This window comes from Meleagris gallopavo, chromosome 6 (genome assembly GCF_905368555.1).
Source record: "Meleagris gallopavo chromosome 6, MGAL_WU_HG_1.1, whole genome shotgun sequence".
Taxonomy (NCBI): domain Eukaryota; kingdom Metazoa; phylum Chordata; class Aves; order Galliformes; family Phasianidae; genus Meleagris; species Meleagris gallopavo.
The window spans coordinates 35,777,525-35,801,945 of record NC_139409.1 but is presented as its reverse complement, the minus strand read 5'-3'; the positions used below and the strand labels follow the sequence as shown (position 1 = coordinate 35,801,945).

Genomic DNA, 24,421 nt, shown 5'->3' with positions numbered 1-24,421 from the left:
AACATATCTCTTGGCTGTGGAATGAAGAAAGGACTGAATGAATATAAAGTCGAAATGACATGGAAAGATAGCAGTTTGGAGTATATGGGAGGGTATTACTAAGAGCTGTGGCCAACTGAAATTTCATTTCCTGGTTTTAGTAGAAGATATTCAGCTTAATTTGCTTATTTGCTTATTTAATTATTTATTACAATAAGTATATTAAGTGAAACAATTCTAGTTAAAATGGTGAAATTCAGAAATGAAAGAAGTAGGAATAGTTGTGAGTTTCCTGTCAGTGGAGGATCTTAGCAAGTTTGACAGCCAGTTCTGAGGATGGACAGGGAATGTTTAGTGATATCCCAGAGCTGAGGGAGAGGTTAGATGGCCTTGTGCTCATCTAACTGCAAAACAGTTTCTGTGGTTTGACGGAGTTTAACAGAGATTTCATTTCTTGTCCGTGACAGAAAATGGAAACACCTGGTCTGAGCTTCTTTGGCAAAGACAGAGGAAATTTCAAAGCTAATGCTTTAAGAACCCCAAGGGTTCTAACTGCTTAAAATAATTTAGCAATTCACCTTCCTAATCAGAAATCTGTTATTGTTCCACTTTCAGAGATACCCTTAAAGAGTATTTAAAACCATGTGTAGCATTTACCTTAATCACTGTGTTTGTAGCTTTCACCTTTTCTCGTTCTCTACAGGTTTTAGCTGTACCTCTGATTCTGAATTAGATTTTGGTTTAGATTATGACTTAACGTGAAGATTTATAACACTACTTTGGTATTTAAAAAAAAAAAAAAAGAAGAAGTAATCTCCTTGAATTGTAACATACAGTTTTCTTAATCAAAAGTGGCTTCTTGCAAGTACTGCCAGCTACCAAGAACTGCAAGAACTTGCAAGTAGTGCCAGCTACCAAGAACTGCAAGAACTTGCAAGTATTGCCAGCTACCAAGAACTGTGTATTATCTCAGGACAGTTTTACTTCTGGTTGTTTGAAACCAGTGCACCTCTCTTCTGTGAAGCTGTCAGCCTGAATCTTTAGGGAGATGTTCCTTGTGCAAGCACTTACAGATGTACAATTCCCTTCAAGTCAGTGTCTCATTATGAGGGTATAGAACAGTTAATCACCAAGAACTTCCTATCCCCCAGCCAATTCCTCACAGCATTATAACCTTCTGCATGATGTCACATGGCATAAAACATCCCTTTGCCCAATCCAAGCCAGTTCCACCCCCTGTTGCTGTGCCATAATGACAGTGGTTCTTCTGCTCTAAGATACCCACCCCCAGGCATGCATCCATCACTCAGCAACAACCAAACATTGCTGTGTTATTTACACCGTCTCTGCTGAAACCAGGGCACTTTCGAATATTGCTAATATTTCTAGTATCTTTCCTGCTTGGCAGAATCCAGTGATAGGAGAAACAAATACTGATTTCAGTGGTAGAATTACACATGCCATTCAGTTGAGATCAGAATGTGAGTCAGAATTGAGCTTTTCCATAGTTGCTAGTTTCTTCTATTCACTGGAAAAAAAGTAGCAAGTAATCATAGAAAGTGATGAGTGCTAAGATTTCCATAGGATATCCGGAATTTATATTAATTCATTATGGAAATCCTAAAGGATTGCTTAACAAAATATTTGAGATGTTTTTGGCATTTGAAAAGTCTAATGAAACAGCAAAGAATGTTTTACTCTTGCACTACATACATAAGAAATTAAAAAAAAAAAAAAAGCAACAACAAAAAACCCCAAATCACTAATATTATTTTGGCAGCAATATGAATTGCAGTCAGGTCCTGTGTAGAGAATTTGGAATTTTTTTTTTTATTAATTATTTATTTATTTATTTATTTTGTAGTTTGAAAGAAAATATATTTTCTTAAAACTTAAATTCTGTCTACTCTTAGGTGGTGTCACCTCTTGAGGTGTTGAACTTAGTCCCCTGACTGATATCTTAAGGATTTGGATGTTTCCTTGTCTGTTAGTCATTGCATACAAACCAAATATGCACTGTGAATACTTATTCAGTGTTCCACAAGCTACAGAGCTTTCAGCACAAACTCTCCACTAATCCTGGTACCTGTCTCCTCTTTTGTAATGAAAGCAATTTTTTTCTGTGTAAGAAATCTGTCTGTTGCTGCAGAACATGGGCCAGCGCAGAGGTATCTAGCCCCCAAAGTATTGCCTGAGGATAGAAGGAATAGTTTTAAGTTATCAGTCTTTTAAAAAAAGCTACAAAATATGTTCTGATCTGTGAATGTTAGCTGGTTAGTCTGGTGCTGATGGGAAGAGATGGAGTCACTTCGCATCCACTGTGTTCGTACTATAAGATACTCTTTCCTTCCAAAATTCACTCTCCAGTCACATTTAGCAGTGGTAGTTGAAAGGGAAATCTCTAAATTCAAGAAAAAAGCAATGTTATGTTTACAGTTCCCTTGTCCCTCCACAAGTACAGAGTATTGAGAAATGTCCAATATCTACGTCAGCTGCACATCAGTCAGTATAGGAATATGATCCTGGAGAGGATAAATTGTTCAGTTGATGAGAAGCTATTGCTGTGTTAGGACTTAATGATGATACAGACCAATCACTTTATATTGTTTTTTATTCAGCTTTGTCAAATTTCTATTTTTACCTCTGCTCATCCTTCCAGGTTATTTCATTTTCAAAGCAATCACTTGCTTTGATAAAACAAATCAGTTGTGTATAAAATTTGACATCTCTTGAAAATTACTTGAGTTTGCTAGAAATGTTCTGTAAATAAATAGGTAACAGCTCTCTTTGATTGTCCTCTTAATAATTTGCAAAAGATTAATGACCAGTGCTCTGACAGTGTTCTGACAAATTGGTTTAGAAGGTTTCTGCTTCTGGCACTGAAGTTAATATTTGTCCTTTGGGGCCAACTTTTAACTTATGCTTGGGCTTAGATGATTTTAGAGCTGCAAAGAGTAGCAGAGGTGCGAGTACTTAAGAGAAAAATTGTTTGAACACATCCATGCTTGTTACTGTCAGACGCTTTCCTTTCCTAAGAAATGATTAAATTAGGATATCAGAATGTATCTGAAAAACAAGTATTGAGGGGAGTTGGGAGGGGGGAGGAAAAGCAAAAATGATATATTTGATCCTAGATTTTCCAAAATCTGCTTTTGATGTCATTATCGCGTATGTGGATTCTAAGATGAGTTGCAGGCAAATACTACATATGCTACTAGGGATTTTAATTAATTGGGCTCTGTATCATTGTCTGATTTACACTAGCAACAGAAAGATTTCATGCCTGCTGAAAGATGAGGGGATCGTTATAGGAATGAGCTCCACATAACACCACTGGGCAAGCACATTGAAATATTTTCAACTGTAAATTGAAAAATACCATTATGTAAATAAGGAAATTAGAACAGACAGACAAACGTATAAAAGTGTGAAAATATTCTTTGTCTCTTTCAATTTTCTCATGTGCTTCACTCATGCAAAAGACAGCTGCAAGGAGAGAAACCTCAGCTTTATCTCTTACTGCCATATACATGTTTGTATTTAAAATATTTTTTCATGTCATCTTCCTCAGTCTGAATGTCAAATAAATCAGTCAACTTCAATACACAACTTAAATTTAAGAACAACTGTAATGGGAATTCTTTACAGAAATCTCTTTCTACAAGCAAGTCATTACCAAGAAGGAAAGATAGCTTGTAAACTCTCTTCTGAACCATCTTCACCTAGCTTTGTTTGGTCTGTTCTAATTTCTTGCTTACAGGTTTATTTAAACAGGCTAAGAATTTATACAGTTGAGCATCTGAGATTCTTGATTATTAATAATAGTGCAAAAAACTTTAACAGTAAAAATGACAAAATATTTTGTTTTCATTCACCTATCAATGAATGATTGCTTGAGGAATTGCTCTGCTCACTTTATTAAGCACTGGTAAGGACAGGAGAGAGAAAGTAGGCAAGACTAGAAAGGAGCAGACAAGGCTATATGTCAAAATCTATACTAAAAAATGTGCAATTTTTTGTGATGTGGAAAGGTCTCCTTCAAAATGAGATAACTGAAATGTGTTGTTTTTTTTTAATTATTATTTTTTAATCCATAAAATTATTAATTAATTCTGAACATATGTTAACAGCAATTTTTTTTTTTTTTCCCGACTTCGGTTTTTTGTACTCTTCCAAGAGTGGTTATATATTTTTAAATAATATACTAATTCTGGAGATTTTTTTCTTTATTGTCAGTAAAATTGCATTGCCTGGAATACCTTCAGTATAGTCTTCCTTATGTATCTGTGCAGCCAACTCTTGTAGTGAAAATATTTCATTTTGTCACAATTACTTTTAAACATAACAGCCCCTGATGTGAACAAATTCCACGTCAGAAACAGGCCTGACTTTTTCAACTCCTTGTTTCTTTTGTCACTCTTCACATGTCTTTTACAGTCTCTGGAGATATTCCTATTCTGTGTGTTTACTCACATCTCAGCTAACAGCTGAGAGTCTGATCCAATGAATGAGTGGAAGCACAACCCAATATCTGCTTTTAAAAGCCTTATATTGGAGTAAAAAAGTGCACTTTTGAACTGTACTTTTGAGGGTATATTTCTCCTACTCATGCATTTTTTTAATCTCAATTGAAAATAAAGCCTTTAAAGGTTTAAAATGACCAAAGGTCATTTCAGGAAAGAATCCAGTATGGCACTTATACTGAACTTCCCCATGGCCTTTAAAATCCTTACTATGAATTTAAAACATGTATTGAATCAGAGGAGATGCTTTACCAGTATACTTCTTTATATGTAATCGTCTGATGAGTTGATCTAAAATTACGATTTTAAAAATAAAAAGTTTTACTCTGCTTGGGATTTATATAGATCATGTCATGGTGGAACAACTGTAGATATACATACATAGTGAATTTACCAAATTCATTTATGTTAGCTGTTTTTGGAGGGGCATAACTGTTTCTTTTTATGTTTTATAAAAATTTTAGAAGGTAGTCTCAGAAGAGGTTTTATCCCTTCCCAGCATAGCCTATTTTCTCTGCATCAGTGGACTTGTCATGATAATCAACTTTTTTGTCCCAACCATCAATCACTCTTGATTACAGATGGGGAGAAGTTCTGTTCTATTGATCAGCCCATCAGTGCACATAATGTTATACCTAGAGACAAGTGAAAATCATCCCTCGATGGGAGAATCACTTGCCTTCTAGCCTTTTGTCTGAGGTATTTTAATTTGCATTTAAAATATTGTTGCAATTGTCAGTGCTTGCTTTGATTTTACTATTTCTTGACAAAAATAATAAATTCTGTTGATCTTTCCCTATGTGATTAGAAGAATGCTTTTCTGTTTCAAATAACATTTTGTATTTTAACTTTTCATTCATTGTACAAATATTATGGTAATTATCACTATATAAATCAGAAATTAAATGGTTATGCAGCACTAGGAGGAACATAGTATATTTTAGCCTAGAATTTCTGGAAAAAAGCTATTTTGTTGGCTTATGATCTACTACTTGCTAGGAATATACTTATTTTTAGAATTCAATTTATTTGCACTGTTTGTTAAACAAACTTCACAGCAAGGGAATTACTAAAAATTAAAGGCATCTTTTCTTTCTATATTGTTGTGATTGTACTGAAAAAAACCACTTCTGTCAGTTAATGCATTCAAGCATATTTCCTTCCTTGTAATAAAAATGTGAGTTGTCACAAGTGTAATGTAAGTTCATCTAGAGTAAATATATTTTACAAAGAACTTAAATATGACTTAAAAATAGCTATCAGAATAACTAAATGTAGTTTACTTGAAGCACAGTCACTTCTTTTTATTTTTAGCATCTTTTCCTAAAAATAAAGACAGAAGAATTCACAACAGTATATAAGAAGCCTATAAATCTGCTTCAGAAGCTACAGGAAAAAGTGCAAATGAAAAAGAAAGAGCGTAAGAGTATGGCATATATAGATTTGATTCGCAATTGCATTTAAATATAAAAGATTTAATTAGGAGTAGATAATTTTCCTATTCCTATTGGCCATTTTCTGGACAGTGATATATAATTTTTTACATTGCACTATGCCAATAGGAAGTGTTTTCATCAGATGCAGACACTTCAGTACTGTTATCTCTTACCTGAGTCTACACAGTGATTCAAACATGTCCAAGTGTCACAATTTAATAGGCCTTTGATAAATACAGTAAAAACAAATAAACAAACAAAAAAACCAACAGCAAATCTGTGGCATATTCACTAAGAAGTTTTATTTTGTGTATTCTGATGATAATAACACTAAATTGCCATTGAAATCACTCAAAGAAATTCATTCTTTATCCTCTGTCTTCCTGAATACCTTGTTTGCCAAATGCAGACTTTTATCACTTGTACAATAGTAGTACATCTATATTTTGTTTCTTTTTATGGATTAGTAACTAATATTGAAGGTTTTTTATCTATTTAACAGCGTGCATCAATCTGTTTACCTTTTCACAGATGCTCATCATTTGTTATTGTAATGACATAACAGAAAAATTTATTTTGTTAATGAATAGAGATGTTAGGTGGAACTTCATTAGTACAATTCTAGTCAAATAGCCTGCCAGTAGGTACCTGTCACTACTTGTCAATTTCTTCTCTAACATGATTTTCATACCAGAGTTTTCTTAGTAATAAATAGCAAAAATAAAGTCAATTTCTAAGATGAGCATATTCCTAGAAGCAGCAGTAAGAGAGCAATAATATCTGAATGCTGGAAAACACAAAATGTAATTAACACCTTGGGCATTGGTGGAATTAAAAATTTTACTGCATTTAATTGTATTTTATTGTAGATAATTACAGTGCCTAAGAACTATTCTTTTCTAAAATTGCATGACTATTTCATATTTCTTAAGAGCTTGAAAAAGCCTTCAGAATGAAACTTCACATAACACTAAGAAATTCAGTTTACATCATGTAGCAAAAGTATGCATGAATTTCCAGTAAAATACACTATAAATAGTACAGCATCATTTTGAATATTCTTCTGAGTGTGAGTCCCATGTCTTTATTAGTGAGACAGGCCTTATTAGCAAAGTGAGCCAAAGTGAGATGTGATTCAGAGAAATGCCTTCAATCTTTGTGGGCTTACTAACTGTCCTAGTGTTGTTGGAGTTGCTACTGCCAAAACAACTGGCAAGAAGTAAGGAGATAAAGACATTTTGGAGAAGGAGTAGATGCAGTGACATCCAGCAGCGGGGATGACAAGGAATGAGGACTGCATCAAGAAAATAAAAAGTCTGGTAATCCCTCTTTGCTAAAATAGATTGAACTGTGACGATTATCACCACATATTCATTTCTATCTTGTAGGGATAACTGTGTTTGTAAAAGTAGAGAGTCTTTCAATCCAACCTACAAAATCTGTCATCTTTCTAAGAAAGATATGATTTTATTTTTTTATTGTGCATGTTCTGTACTAATATGAAGAATTATCAGGTAGGAGGAATTTCTGTGGACTGGAAGATATGCATTTCATGCTTCTGTTACAGCCTTGTCTAGGATAAATAGGTAAGAAAGATGATTTCTTGGACTCAAATGATGGGAGAAAATCAATGTGGGGATTTTACTGATTTTTCACTGATGTGTGTGGATGTGCTTGTTGTTTAGAAATGAGATTTAAAAAAAAAAAGAAAAAAATGTATTTTCTGATGTTGGGAAGCTGAATTTTGTGCAACTTACGCAGATGCTGCACAGACTTTGAATTGACACACTTCCAGCCTGAAAGGATCTTACCTAATTATGACAGAAAATCCTGAACTGGTTTATTATCTCTCTTATTGCAATAGCAAATGACTGAAAGTAATTGAGGGTAAATTGATATTTTTTAAAAGTTAGCATTAAGAAAAAGTCGGCATGTTTGCTCTGATGACTCTCATTAACTGATTTTTCCATCATCTGTAAACTTATTTTAAGATGAATATTCATTGTGGCTGTGATGGATGTTTACTTATAGACATCAGTCCACACTACTTCACTAAGAAAGGAAAGCCAGGTCCCAAGAGAAAATAGGCTCGGAATTTTTGTTTGTATTTCTTGTTGAGTGCTCATTGATACACACAGATAAATATTAATCACAAAACACTCTGGAAATCATAGCCTGGTAATTATGTTATTGGAATAGCCTGATTTATTCTGCAATAATTATTTTAAAAATTGAGGTGTTATATTTTAATCAGTAATCTACTTAGAACCTGGAGAATACTATGGCTTGTTTACACAAGGAACCTACAGCTAAATATCTGTGCAACATACACTGCTTTACAAATGTGTAGGATTAGGGGTTTTCTCTGTAGAGAGCTTATTTTCTAATAAATCAGCAAAGAAGTAAGAATGTAAGGTAAGGAAAGAAGCAGAGTGAACGAATAAATGGAAAAAATACTTTCTGGAACTCATTTTTAAGAGTTTTCTTGAAGGAGAAACTTTTGCCATCTTATTTGACAACATCTGAGAACATTTGAAGTCAAACTGGAAAAACTGTCTACGTACATTTTCAACATTACCAGTTTATGCAATAGTTTACTGTAGTAGGTGAATTGCTCTAAGTCATGAGAGGGAGAAAGAGAAGAGACAAAAATAAACAGTATTGAAAAGCAAGTGTGATGATGCAGAATAGGAGATGGCTACATTGAAAGAAACGAAACTGAGTGTCATAGTTCATTATTAAAATCTGAGATATGATAGTATGTACAGGGACAGAAAAAGTGACTTGAGAAATGTGACAGAGTCAATAGTAGGATTGAAATAGACTCATCTAGGAGCAATTCAAGCTCAATGATCATAAAAATATTGGTTGAATTAAAATAGATGGACAAAGTCCTGAAAAGTGTATCCAAGTCCAGAGGAGTGGAAAGGCTTGAGGGCAGGCTACTGAAATGCATTAGTGTGGACAGCATAAGACTTGTTTTGTGAATGGGAAGAGAAATTTTTTTATTGGACATCCTCCAGTTGGTGCATCTTAGGATTCAAACCTTCTCTAAAGTCACTCTTAATTAATATATTTTTTTTCCTCTCCATACTACTTACATAAAAGCAATGATGGCTGTAGTCTATCAATTAGCTCTTTTCTGATATTTGTGGTAAGGAATAAAAATGGAAGCACTTATAGAATAGTTTAAATGAGTAGTTGCTTTAAATTTAGATTTTTTAAAAATAAGCATATTTTCTCCCTCGGAAAACATACATATATGAAAAATATGCTGATTTGAATATTCCTTGAAGAGGAAAACAAAGACTAAAAATATCCATTTACTTTTCCACTCAATGTGCTATTCTCCATTTTTTCACCTCCTCACTGCCATATTGTTATAAGATAACCTTGGCAACTCACTATGGCTGCTCTGACATGAAACAGGTAACAAAGTGCTAAGAAACTGATTCATAGTGAGGAGTATAGCTACTTACAGCAATTGGATTATGAATTTTAATTCATAGCTTGAAACCATTTGTTGTTACAACAATCTGTCTGTTTTGTAGGCATAACTCCTATTTTTCTACTAAAAGGGGTCCCACCAATTATTAAACATACATTTTAAATGGAGAGCTTAAATATAACAAAAGGATGGATTTGGACTGTAAGTAAAAAGCCAGGATTTTACATGGTTGGGAAGCTAACAGGGGCTCACCACATTTCATAGAAACATGAATTATAGAAGCATGAATTGTCTGTAGGATAATTCTCTTTTATCAGCACCACAAATGATCAGTAGGATGGTGATTTTATCATAAACATCAAATCTGAAGTTCCTAAAATTCCTTCCTTCTATAGTAGAGGAGCTTTGACTCTCTGATCATCATCTTAGATCCATTCTAACAGCCCTACATCTTTCTTGTGCTGGGGACTCTGGCCTGGATGGAGCCTCACAAGAGCTGCGTACAGGGGGACAATCAACTCCCTGTCCCTGCTGGCCACTCCTCTTTTGATGCAGTCCAGGATACAGTTGGCCTTCCCACTGCAAGTACTCACTGACTCATGCCAAGCTTATTTGTCCTCCAGAACTCCTGAATCCTTTTTTGTGGGCTTGTGTGATACGGTCATTCTTCATTTCTGTTTGTTTAATGAAAAGAAATAGACTCCACCACTTTTTAGAGATTTGATTGGTTTAAATGGGGATAAGGAGAAAAGATTGTGTCAGCACCTATGCTGGATAGTGCTTCAGGACAGGACAGAAGGGCGTAAAAAAAAAAATACATGGCTAACTCTTTTGAAGATGGAGGCTGCCTATGTCATTACTCTAGTATTCAAATTCCTGCCTAGTTTAGTCTGTAGATCTCAGCATTTAATATCTTATTAAAGGTTTGTGCACAGCTGGAACAAAGATTTCCATAGACAATAAATTCTGTTGCTGGCTCCTGCAGTAATAAGCTGTGAAATCAGAAGACTAGTGGAGCCAATGCTGTGGCCTGTCTGATAGAGTGTTTCTCCTATAAAACATCGGGGGGCTTTGGACCCAGATACTCAAACCTGCAGAAGTCATAGACTTACATTTGGCTGACTGAAAACATGTTTATGCTTGACCAAATAAATACTTCGACTCTTCATTTAATCTGTTCTTAGCATAAATCTGATCATCCTGCTACCATATTCAAACTAAAATAACTCTTTGGTTTAGCTTGAGACCTTGCAGTTTTCCTTCTGGCCAGCTGTCTGCCAGAGGAAGCCCATTTGATTTACCATGTATAAGCCTGAAGGTGCTGACACATCTTAAAACTGAGCTCAAAGTAAATAACTGGTTTGTATTTGGAATGCAGTACGGTTTATTTTTTTCAGAGACTGATGGGCAAAAACAGTGAGGCTGAAATTACATCTGTAAAGTGAAATTGAAGAAGCGCTGAATTAAAGATTAAAGCTTCAACCCTCTATAATGAGAAAGTGTTGGAAAGAATTTGAAGTTAAATCTTATCTGGACTTGGTAGGACCCTTGGTGTTAAAGCCAGCTGTCCTGAGCTTTGCCTGTATGTCCTGTTCCTCTGTAAATGTGACAGTGCTGCAAGTTGTCAGGTATCACACATTGTGCATATCATTCATACATCTGCTTGTCTGCCTTAGTGATCTTGTTTGGAGGGTGTGACTTATTGAAGGGTCCTCATCAATAGAGTCTTCTATGGTACCTGAGGTTGTAATCTCACTTCTTTGGGGTAAAGTTGTGAGTATGGCTATATGGTGCTGTATGGCTCAAAATTCTTATTGTTCAGTAAATCTGTATCTCATTAAGAGATAATCACTTCTTCAGTTTGTGCTGTGACTGGCAGAGTAGGTGACACACAAGGGCACGTCAGTCAGAGTTGAGAGTGGGTTGTTCATGAGATTCTGAGGACAATAACATGTGCAGGTCCAGGTACAATACAATTCCAGCTACCAGGGCCATCCTAAACTCTAAGAGCCAGGAAAATGCCCTGAAATTTTAATAGCTCCTCTCCTGTCTCAGGCAGACTTATTTGACCCACTGGTAAAATTTATCATGATCCAGTAGACAATAGCAAATAATTGTTTTTACAAACACAATATTTGATACCTGCTATTCCATATCTACTGTTTGAACCAGCAATGGTAATGTTCTTACAAAGTAATATTTTTATTTTGTTTTTGTTTTTTTTTTTTTGGTCTGTCTAAGGTTTATTTATGTTGGAATAGCTGTTATTTTTTGAGAGATGAATTGAATTATTCTATATATTTTATTACATTTTGATTAGATTATAGGAAGGACTTTATATATTTAGTGTAGGAAGGCCCTACGGAGTAATCTGGATAGGCTGGGTCAGTGTGCTGAGACCAACTGTATGAGATTAGTCAAGATGAAGTGCTGGGTACTGCATTTTGATCATAACAACCCCATGCATTGCTATAGGCTTGGGGTAGAGGGGCTGAAAAACTACATAGAGAAAAAGAATCTAGGGGTTGAGTGCACTATGAGTGCCAGCAAGGTGGACAAGAAGGCCAGTGGTAGCCTGGCTTCTGTCAGAATTAACGCAGTCAGCAGGAACAGGGAGATGCCTGCACCTTGAGTTGTGTTTAGTTTGGCCCTTCACTACAAGAAAAACATTGAGGAAAGGTCAGGGTTGGCCTCTTCTCCCGTATCACTAGTGGTAAGATGAGAGGGAATGGCCTTAAGTTATGCCAGGAGAGGTTCAGGTTGGATATTTGAAAAAAAAATTCTTTGATAGAGTGTTCAGGCACTAGAATGGGCAACTCTCTCACCAGAGAGGTGATTGAGTCACCATCCCCGGAGGTGTTCAAGAAATGTGTAGATGTGGCACCGAGGGACATGGTTAATGGGCATGGTGGTGATGGACTGATGGCTGGATTAGAAGATAGAGGTTTTTTGCAACCTTAATGATTCTATAATTCTATGATTTTAAGTCCAAGATTATAAATAGGAAATTAAAATAGAAAGATAGTCATACAGATTCAGCTACTAAGTGTTATCTGTTTTTTTCTGATGTTTTACTACCTAGATACTATTATGTAGTTTTGCTGATATATTTTGTGGCTTTATAACTGTCCATAAACTGCTGCACTGATTATTTGCAACCCAGTTAAAAAAGCAGGGCAACAGATTATATCTCTTTAACAAAAATGTGAGAGTCTTTGTTAGCTTTATAGCTGGATGTCTGCAGGACATATGTGTATTTATCAAGAGTACTTGGCATTGGAAACCTTCTAGTATAATGTTTCTGGTGAGATGGCAGTGTCTTGCGATCTGTATACAGCCATGTATATATATACATAATTTTCACAAACACTTTTTGTTTTAATGCAAAAGAAGCAGAAAAATATTCCTATGTGGATCAATCAGTGTGGATGTCTCTAGCAGTGTCAGACAGAACTGACAGAGAATGTGCAGAGAAAGAAAACAAGTTATCTCCATTTCAGTTAAGTTGTTTTGGATATTCTCAATTTTTCGTTTTGTAGGCTGTATTTATGCGTGACAAAAAACTAGAAGCAGGATATCAGTACATAGCACCAACCTAGGTGATATAGATCTGCCTAGGCAAATGCTATAGCAGAAGTGATAAAGTAGCATATTCAAAGTTGAAAGTAAGTCTTTTGTGGTGAAAGCATGACTTTTGCTTGTTCAACTGATGTGTTTCTGTGATGCTATACATTTTGTTTTCACGACTTAGTCAAAGACTGTACATCCGTCTTTAATTTTTTTTCATTAGGATTAAATGGTCCATGTGGGACATCACAGTTGCTTTCAGTCACCAGTCCAAAGTGAAATAAATGTCAAAATACTTGCCAACTGAAATGTAGCTACAGCTTCGCTCACACAATCTACACTTAACATGCTTGATTTTTTTTTTTTTTTTTTTTAATTTTCTCTCGGCAACAAGGTCCTTCCAGTGTCCAAAGGGCAATGAAACTCGATGGTTCATAGTTTGTAGATCTTGGTGTTTAATGAATTCTTAAAAGTGAATACTGGTGCAGTTGTAAAGCTCCTGTGAAGATTTGCCAAAATGTCCTCTCTTTATGAGAAAAGCAATGAACTATGTTAGTGAAGATGAAAAAATAGCTTCCAAATCAACAGGCTAGAATCAATAATATGCATGTGGAGAGGATAAAAGAACACGTTCTGTATTTGCATGAATAAACTAAACAAAGTTATTCTTTTGCAGCAAAGCTTCTTGAGTAATTTAACTTCCTATCATGGTTGATTTCAACGTAGATTTCAATGAAGCTTGGACTATTGAAGTAAATAGCTTATTCTTTAAGATTTTTTGTTGTTTTTAACACATTGAATTAGCTCATTACTGCTGAAAATGTAGTGGAAAATAGCATCTGTTTACACTGCAATAATATAAAAATTAGTTACCAGTAACAGAATAAGTAGCAATCTGCAAAAGCTAATCATATTTGTGCACTTGTCTGCAAAAAGTAATACATACTCATGGGAAAAAGCACTTACTGGTTTTTGCAATTTAATAGCAATGTTAGATATATTATATCAAAGAATTTTTTTTTTTTAAGATTCAGTTTTAAAAACCATAAGAATGAATGAATGTAAAAATTACAACTCTCTCATATTGCTGCTTCACCTGTACTAAGTGATGATAGCAAAAATCTAGAAAGTATCCTGAAGTTTGTTTTCCCCAAATCACTGTCAAACTGCCCATATGCTTCATGTACAACACCAGCATAGAAATCTACCAGTGCAGGAAACTAGATATGTGAGAGTTCTGTACCAGTTAGCAGGAGGTTCTTAAGAGGATGCCCTCCATCATGTTATGTTTGAGGTTTTGCAAGGCATACTGAGAATTAAAAGCAGTGAGACATCACGGGTGTAAGCCTTAGAGCTTTCTATAATCTCAGTGCATTATTTGTGATCAAGTTAAAGATTCTTATTTTCATTTTATTCAGAAGATTCAGGAATCTTTGAATCACAGAATCACACAATTGCCTGGGTTGGAAGGGACATCAAGGATCATGAATCTTCAACACCCCTGCCACACGCAGGGCCACCAACCTCCCCACTTAATACTAAACCAGGTTGCCCAGTGCCCCATCCAATCTCTACAGCTTTTTACAGGAATGATCTCTCCCAGAAATAATTCTGTAGGGACTAGGGTAGATACATTAACTTTCTCTTAGTACTGCTTGGTTGCACTGTGCTCAATTTAGTTATTCCATATTCAGATTTTTTTTTCAGTAGATTTTTTGTTGTTGTTGTTACCGCAAATGCAATTGCATACTTTCAGTCTTTCTTCCCTGACGTTTCCTTTTTCTTCATAAGTCTGGAGAGCGATGCTTTGTTCTAAGCTCAGTACAAAATTTTGAAAGGGCCTTCATTCTATTTTATTCAGAATACCGTGATTTTGTAGATGTTTATGGAAATGACAACTGTTTTAAATGATTTAAAAAAAAATACAGAAAGCAAAGATGAATCTTAAATATCCTTCATTATTCCTTGAGATTTTGGAATAGTTCATTCATATTGATAATATAAACTCTTCATTAGTGACATAATCAAGAATCCATGGCTAAAGTTTTCTTGTATGATTAGACAGTATTTCTTCAAGTGGCATGGTCATGACTATGAAGTTAAATTAACCTTTTCTTTTCAGACTATAATACATTATCATTTTGAGAGCATGCCACGATTTTGGTGGGCATGGATGAAAAACTGCTAGATATAAATGACATAACTGTACTAATTTAAATATATAAGTTCTCTGTAATTAGATAATTAGATAAAACTAGTTTTTAATACAAATTTGGTTTTATTGCCACTTAGGCACTTATTTTCTATTTTTATTACTTCCCTGTATGAAACATATTTTACTATTTTCTTTATTTAAAGAAAAAAAAAGGCATTCATTCTTTTTTCTTTCCTTTTTCTCTTTTTTATGTAATGTGTATTTCCTCTCAAAGAGATGCCCTGTCAATAAGCCTGAAGTAGGATTTTTTGAGTAAACTACTGTGCAGGTCACTTTCATAGATCTAACATTGGTAAAAATGAGCAAGGAACTAGTAGATTGAGAGTTCTTTTATTCTAAGAAAACACATTGCCTCTTCTTGGAGTTCCTTAAACCTGAGAGGCTTGGTTTCCCTTTGGAATTAGACAATTGAAGAATCTGTACAATGTTCAGTCTTAGTTCTTACCTTAAAGTATCAATCTCTGTGTAGCTGTGATGACTTCTCACAGTGGACAAATTCACATATTTTATGTATCTTATTGCCTTCTGCAAGCAGGATGGAGATTGGACCTGGAGAGAACCTAACTACAGCCATGTCCAAATAAAACAGTGCTGGAATGAGATGTGAATGATTCTTGCCTGGTTTTGACTTTCTTCTTATGTGTAGAGGCTGATATAAAGGATTCAGGGAATATTAAAATATAAAATTAAAAATAAGCTATATTTGAGAAGAAAAAGGAACAAAGTTGAATCAGCATTTTTTTCTGAAAACAACCTTGAACTTTGGAAAACTTCTATGAGCTAAACTACTGAAACAAGTAATTTCACTAGCAGTATGAAGACTGTATGTTAAGAACACAGTGAAAATATCTCCATGTACTCTTTAGTGATTTTATATATGCAGGCTATATTAGCTTGTTGATAACTTCAAATATAAAATTCAAATGGTACAGAATTAATGGGAATTTAAATATGTACTTTTACATTTTTTCCTACCCTCTGTAAAATCTCTTCTAGTACTTTTATCTTGTTTACCTCTGAAGTTTTAATTCAGTCAAAAAAATCTGAAACTCAGAATTCAATGAGATTACTATTCTGAAAATAAGCATTCAAAAGTGGATGATAACAGAAAACAGGTGAAAACATTCAAAGAAGATATGCTAAATCCACTGCTCAATTTTCTTTAGTTAACAGTTCACCAACTGAATGCAGAGGGAAAAGTGTTTTATGCCCAGGCAGTGTAAGATTTCTAAATGAACTGAGGCTCTGGGCACGTAAGGGTATATCTACAGTCTTGACTATTGTGAACTGTAACAAACTGAGAGTCATAAGGGTGTTGGTTATGTATCCACCACTGTTACTTCTCTTAAAGACTGAACTTTTCAATGCTATTAAGAAAATTACTTTAAGTAGTTATTTTAAATCCAACAACATCTGTTGTCTTTAGATGAATATCATTCAGGTGTGTAACCTGAATATTGAGTTAAATTTACATTATTAAACTCATCATTAAGTAAATCACAACCATATTATATCATGGTATATTACTTTCTTTGTTGTTTCATAGGTGCATTTTATGTCAGCTTCCAATTTTAGGATTTCTACTATTACCGTAACATTCAAAAAGTGCTAATTAACACAGTGAGTAAAATGTGTAAGTGTCTACTACTAAGGGAGATAAGATGGGGTAAATTTCTACAAAATTATTTTGGTATACATCACTTGATCAAGTTCTCAGTTCCAAGTATGTTAGTTCCAGATTTAGAATTGGAAACATTCACGTTATATTTACTAAGTTGAAAAAATATCTTGTTTATTTTATCTTGAATCGCTCAAAGTGTTGTATATATAGACTACTCATCTTCTTCATACTAAAATTAATCAATCACCTGATTAATCTGAGTAAAAAATCAAACAAGTTCAATATTGTCTTGAAACTCTCCCTACAAGATTTACCATGTTGAAAACAAATGATGCTTAAATGTTTGCCAAGTAATAAAGATCAGATTAAATGTTAATTTCATTGATTAATAGTTAAGACTAGTTTTCAAAAGAGCTTTTTTTCATTCCCCATCAAAAAATCTCCTCCAAAAGCAACTATTTCTAGTATGAAAATCAGCATACAGAAACTTCAATGGGCAAGAGCTTGAAAGCCATGCTAAAAATGAGTCTAAACTTCATCTTTCTTAGCAATACGAAGAACAAAATAGATGGTAAAGCAACTAATAATTTGATTAAGCTTCAATTGTGATGAATTTTTATTGTGCTGTATGACCAAATACTGTTGTCCTTAAAAGAAGCAGGCTATAGATAGGAATTCATTACTTGAACTGTCTTCCCTTTATAATTATGATTTTGTATATGTTCTGTTGTATATGTTCCATGAATTGAGAAGTGTCTTGTATCTGTGCAGTCTTTTGTATTTGCCTAGATAATTTCAGGTTATGTCATACAGTAGCATTCTACAGTATGCATGGTCTGCTAAAGTACTATGAGACAAGGGATATTAAGTACAGAATTTTGATTTCATGTATTTGACCAAGATAAATAAGGTTTTCCTTTCCAAAATGAGAATGTTTGATTTCACTATAGATTTGATAATTTTAAAATGTGATGCAGAGTATTGTCAGGAGTGGTCTCTCACCATTACTGAAAGGAGACCAAGCAGATTGGGATGGAACAGCTTTGTTAATGTGAAGGAGCTAGTGCACTCAGAAAGCTCCCATCTTCTCTGTTCCTTCAGTGTCAAAGTACATTCCAGGATGTATTAAAATAATGCCTTACAAAATAGAAGAGAGAATAGAAAGTGTTTGTTGTTGTTGTTGTTGTTTTTCTTTTTTTTTTTTTTGGTTGGTTGGTTTTTGTTTGTTTGTATTTTTGTTTTATTTTGTTTTATTTTTTCCATAAAGAGATAAAATTAAGTTCTTGGGAATTAACATTTATTTTCTTCTGCCATGATAATGGAAGACTGTTTTGTGTTTTTTTTTTTTCTACATCAATGTCCTTTTCTGCACTTGCTCTATCTGTGTATGTTTGGCTATAGGGAAAGAGGCAAATTGATCAGTGAATGTTTATGGTGCAAAGCCATATTCTCAAAGCATATCAGAAAGAATGAACATCCTTGGTGTTTCATACCATGGTTAAATCTTAGTTCATATTGTAATTAAGTCTGAGGCTTTGTATTACAGACTGATGTAGATAATAGAGTGCAAAAAATTTGAAATGACACAATTCAGAAGATAAAGGTAAGCTTAGCAGAATGAAGAAATGATGACAGGCAACATTTATTTGTGTTATAATTGACTGCAGATTCAGTTTGCACATATCAGGTAGGAATCAGGGCACTCTTCTTGTTCAATATAGAACATGTCATTGTACTGACATCACCTTAAAAAATTACATTACATATCTTTACTTCATCGCTTATTCTGCAAAGGCTTACATAGGTGCTTAGTTTTTTTGTCTCTTGTAGTGACAGTCTGCAAAGCTCTGAATTCCAAAAAGTTCCACTGTGTTCTAGAAAGTGAGCATAGGCCTCATGAGTAGTCCTGAATTTCCTGTCTGTACTCAATGGGCAAACAAAACAGTATGCCTCGAAAGGCATGTAAATTTGAAATATTAAAATACCTTCAAATAAAGACTTATCTTTCATTAGATCAAATGCGTCTCAGTGCCAAAGACTGTACAATTCTTGTATTGTTATGACAGATATTCACAGTGGTCCCAATTATTGGGAGTCTCAAGGTTGTAGACTTTCTTTAAGTCTCCGGTTTATTCACTGTTCGTAGAATTCAGCTCCGATTATATAGCATGTATATGGTAGTAAATAAATGTCTCAGTTGCACAATACAACTTTATTTGAGCACAGTGGTGTCATCAGATTATCTGGATTGGATTCATCAAGGGGAAATCATGCTTGAACAACCTAGTAGCCTTCTGTGATGTCATCACTAGCTGAGTAGATCAGGAGAGAGAGGTGGATGTTATGTACCTCGACTTCAGCAAGGCTTTTGGTACTGTCTCCCACAATATTCTTGTAATGAATTTTAGAAAGTGTGGATAGATGAGTAAACAGTGAGGTGGATTGGCAACTGTCTGACTGGCAGAGTTCAGAGAATTGTAATCAGTGGTGCAGAATTTAGCTAGAAGCTTGTAATTAGCCATCTTCCAGGAACTGGTGCTGAGTCTGATCTTGCTCAACATCTCCAGTGATGGGTTAGATGAAAGGATATAGTCCACTCTCAACAAGTTTGACCAAGTTTGCTGATGATACAAAGCTGAGATGAGTAGCTGATACACCAGAAAGTTGTGCTGCCATTCAGCAAGACTTGGACAGACTGGAAAGTTGGGCGGGGAACCTTATGAGATTCAATAAGAACAAATGCAGAGTCCTACACCTGGAGGGGGGGATAACTGCATTCATCAGTACAGGTTAGGGCCTGACCTGCTGGAGAGGAGGTCTGCAGAAAAGGACCTGGGTGTCCTGGTAGACAGCAGATTGACCATGAGCCATCAGTTTGCTCTTGTGGCCATGAAAGACAGTGGTATCCTGGGGTGCATTAAAAAGAGTTTGGCAGCAAGTCGAGGAAAGTGATCCTTCCCTTCTACTCTTGTGAGACCACATCTCAAATACTATGTCCAGTTCTGGGCTCCTCAGATCAAAAAAGACAGGGAACTTCTAGAGATAATCCAGTGGAAGGTGACAAAGTTGAGTAAGGGCCTGGAGCATCTTGGGTTTGAGGAAAAGCTGAGAGACTTGGGACTCTTTAATCTGGAGAAGAGAAGGCTGAGGGGGATCTCAGCAGTGTTTTTAAATATTTAAAATGTGCAAGTCAAGTTGATGGTGGCAGACTCTTTGATGGTGTGCAGAAATAAAAGAGGCAAAGGGCGGAAACTGGAATGCAGGAAATTCCATATTAACGCAAGGAAGAGCTTTCTTACTGTCAGAGTGAGAGATCACAGGAACAGGCTGCTCAAATTATTTGTGGAGTCTCTTTCTCTGGAGATATCCAAGATCTGCCTGGTCACCTTCCTGTGCTATCTGCTATGGGGAAACTGCTGTAGCAGGGGATTGGACTCGATGATCTCCAGAGGTCCCTTCCAACTCCTACAATTCTGTGATTCTTTGATCACTGACTAGCCAGACTGACAGTCAACCTGGCAACTTTGGATCCATTAGAAAAATACTTATGGTCAGCATGATGCTTGTTCCAAAAATTAAAGATCTTTTTGTTTTAGATCAATTTCTTTTGTGATTAGAGTATCTATCATATTATATTTGAAGTATTTATTGGTAGACCAACTTCAAAAAGATTACCTGTACATGGTGATTAAGATAATGTGTAGCACAGACATGTCATAAACAATTTCCCTTGTTACACCAAAGAGCAGAAACCCTCTTCTTGCCATATGCATCTGGGTCACTGCTTTCCCTGTGTGGGTAGCTCAGAGTCAGCACTGGTCTATGCTTTACTCTGAGAGATCCTGACATCAGTTGCTGATGTGTTAGCCAGAATTACTTCTGTTGTACTGGGAGTGACAGCAGAAGTAATTGTAGCATCCAGTGGCTGGTAAAAACAGAGACATGATGTGAGCTACTAAAATCTCAAACAGAAATGACTTTCCACCCGTTCTAGCTCTTCTCTAGAGCTTTCTAACAGTAGTAATTGGCCACCTAAAAATATGGAATATAGCGTTCTCCATAATGGACAGCTTTCATAATATATTTTGAGATGGCAGTGTAAGATACTTGGGTTGAATTTATGCAACGAAGAATCAGTGTACCAATTACACTTTTAAAAATTTTCTTTTATTTGAGCTTGCTTTTATTAGAAAGGTACTGCTTTGAAGGAATGAAAGAGGCAGGAAACCAATCTGTAAGATGATATGAGGTGGAACTAGATGGAAATTAAAAATATAGAAGATGTAGTGCTGCGAAGTTGAAAATTCTCTGAAAATCCTTTTGTGCCTCAACACTCAAAATTAAGTGGGATGTTTTTCTTAATCCATTGCCTAAGAAATATAAGTAAGAATTGTATGATTCACTGGAGTAAATTAGTCAGACTGACAAAGTTATTTTGAGGACTTTTGTATAGATATAATGTCTGTTATTGTAACTGTTTTTATTGTACTGTTTGGATTTTTTAGAAGCTCTCATATATTTCTCATTGTACTTTACTCATTACAATTTGCTTAGTAGTATGATGTCCTTATAGCAATTGTAGTACAATTTCACTTAAGTAAAAAAGAATAAAATGCAGCTGAGTTTTGACACTGGCTGTTATTTCTTACTGCTGTCAGATGTAACTATACAAACTGCAAATACAATGGTTATTCTTTTGTGGTATGTGTGTGTCTGTGAATTCATAATAAATATATATTTTTAATGTAGGTAAATACAATATTATATTCTAGACATTTGTGCAGTCTGGTAAATATATAGATTAGAAAGGTTGCTAATAAATCATCATACGTGCATAGAAGCAGAGAAAATTCTCTGATTTGGAAAAGAGATGCTTAAATTGAACGGTATCATTGAAATAGGTATGACGTTTTTACGTATAACCTTGTGAAGTGAATTGCCATTTAGACATCTTGCCATTTCCTTGGTTTTGAAGTAATTCATGTAGAAAAAATTTAATCCACATGTGATTTGCAGGATTGGAGCTCTCAGAATGTAGTTAAGCATCAGTGGGTCCTCAATTTCAGATTCAAATTAGTAACATACATTTTACTTTCTTGTTGGACATCTTTTCAAGAGTAGATACAGTTAAAGTTCTGAAGTGTTTCAGAATGAGACCCCCTCCTCATCTTTGTGAAAGGGTATAGTCATCTCATTATGTTTCCTCTATCCCACTCTTGCAAGGAAATGATAGACTCTTATTTAGGATTCCAGTTCATTTGCAAAAGTTGAGTTTACATTAATTTTTAGTAGGTTAAATGCTTACAGGTTATTTTCTTGCACAGAACTACTGTTAACCTGACAACTACTGTTATCAAGTTCTGATAGCTTCATATTCCTTCAGAGAAGGGGGATTTAAGCTTTGAAATATAAAAGGCATAAAGGTCTTATCTAAGTAGAAGCTGCATAAACTGGTAACTCTGTGGGAAGTGAGTAATGGACTACTCTATATAGCAGCAATGTGTTTCTACTTCGGAACAATTATGTTCATATGTTTCAGAACACTGGAATGTTTATGAATTTCTACATAAAGCTTTATTTTTTATTTCATATGCATCCAGCACTTTGAGTAGAGGTTTGTAGAGCTGTAGCTGTGTAAATTCTGTGGATACAGGACAGAAAAATCTGGAGTGTTTTTTTCCAGTAATTCTGTGAAGAAACTGTGTATCAACCTAAAATCAGTGTTCATATTCCAGTATTTAGGATCATGTTCTAACTACCTTTCTGTTATTTGAAAAATGACACTATCAGTTAGGGAAAACAAGCACACTCAGTAACTGAAGCTGTCTGATAATTAAATTTTACTCTAGAAACAATAAATACAGTTGACACAATCTCATCATAAGGCTGTAGTTTTTTAATGTCATTTTTAATGCATCATCATAAGCTGACACTGGTTTTTCAGTTTAGCAGCAATTAACATCTCTTGATTGTTTGTATTTGGCTTACACTATGTCTCGATGTTATGTGTTCTGAATTGTAAAAGGTGCATGATTGTGCTGTTTCTGTTCAAGTTGTTTCTAATTAATAACTTCACTGTCCAGTGTTCTTTCAATAAGGGTACCTACTATGATATTTGCATTATTTTAGATACAGAGAAACTGGCATTTCAACCAAGTGGAATGATGCATCTTAATATACAACGAGAGCATATATTTTTGTGTGTATACACATACATGTATATGTGGTAATTGTTTTAAATCGATTCTCTCACTTCTCATCTCCCCACCTTGAACTTCCCAAAACTCAGGCTTCTGGAAAGAATCAGGACTTTTCATGAATGCTGAAAACCATAAATCTTGAGATAATTAATATATATTTGTTACATTTACTAGAACTTGCTCTCTTCCCAAAATTCAGCACAGGCAGCATTAAATAAAGGTCTAATAATTAACAGATGCCAGAAAATGCAGAAGTTCTCTACCTTGTAGAAGTGGTTTAGTGAGTGAAGCAACTGAGTCATTTTATCCCTTTGATCCTTGAGTTAGCAGGTATTAAGTGACGTGTTTTTTTTCCTCTCGTGATTACACAATAAAGTGCATTTACTTTATATATTCACACTAAGCATCTGTTATTTTTTGATCTCAGAAACAAAATACTGACTTTTATGTCTCCTTGAGCTTACCCAGCCTAGTTGCTTTTCATTTGTTTGATTCTGTGGTAGTTAAATTTAGAGAATTGTCTGAGATTCTCAATAAACTTCTTCAAGTAAGAAAGGAGTTGCTTTAAAATAAATTTGAATTTGAGCAGTAAAATTATAAGGAATTTATCTAATTGTTATTTTAGTAACAATAAGGCTATCTTTCTTAAATATTAGAGGGAAAAAAAAAAGCTCTGAATATTCTTATTAGTTCAAGTGTTCGGGGTATTTTTTGGTAAAACTTAATCTTATTCTTCAAATACTACTCTTAAAATATACATACAATATGAATTAAATGATTTTTTTTAATTAAATTATGGAATAATTAATATTGTTTCTGTATAGTACATAAATCTCAATAGCAACGCACATTCAAATCTGTTTTAGCTTAATTATATCAGGTTGCCAAAACATATTTGGCACTCTGACAAGATTTGGGTAAGGTTTCTCCTTTGGATGCTCCTGGCTTTGAATTTCAAATGCTACTGTTTGTAGCAGGTGGACTAAAATTGCTTATTTATTTATTTTTTAAAGACAGATAATTGCACATCTGCCTTAGATTCAGTTAGATCTTTGGTGATGGGCTTTGAAGAGGATAACTTATGTGATTTATGTTTTGCTTTTTTTTTTTTTGGGCATGGTAGTTTTTGCTTTGAGGTTTGTTTGGAATTTTTTGGTTTGCTCTTAACTATCAGTCTTTACTTTCCATTTGAGAAATTCCTGATAGCACTGCTAAGTGTAAACTCTTCTTTGAAAGACAGACAGAAACTTCAGCTAAATATCTAGTTTTTCATAGAAATTGAAAAAGTGAAAAGTGCTTTCTTCCGCATTGCCTGAGAAATAATTTTTTTAATGCAAAAGCAAAATTTTTCTTGATAGAAAAACCAATGAAGATACGTGTTTCAAGCATGCGAGACTAAAACATCCTTATTTTTGGTCTGGAAATAATATAT

General features: G+C 34.6%; 1 protein-coding gene across 3 annotated transcripts in view; it reads left to right on the top strand.

Moving 5' to 3' along the window:
* Positions 1–24,421, top strand: part of ZNF385D (zinc finger protein 385D) — a 389,701-nt gene that overhangs the window by 308,902 nt on the left and 56,378 nt on the right. The window lies entirely within an intron of this gene.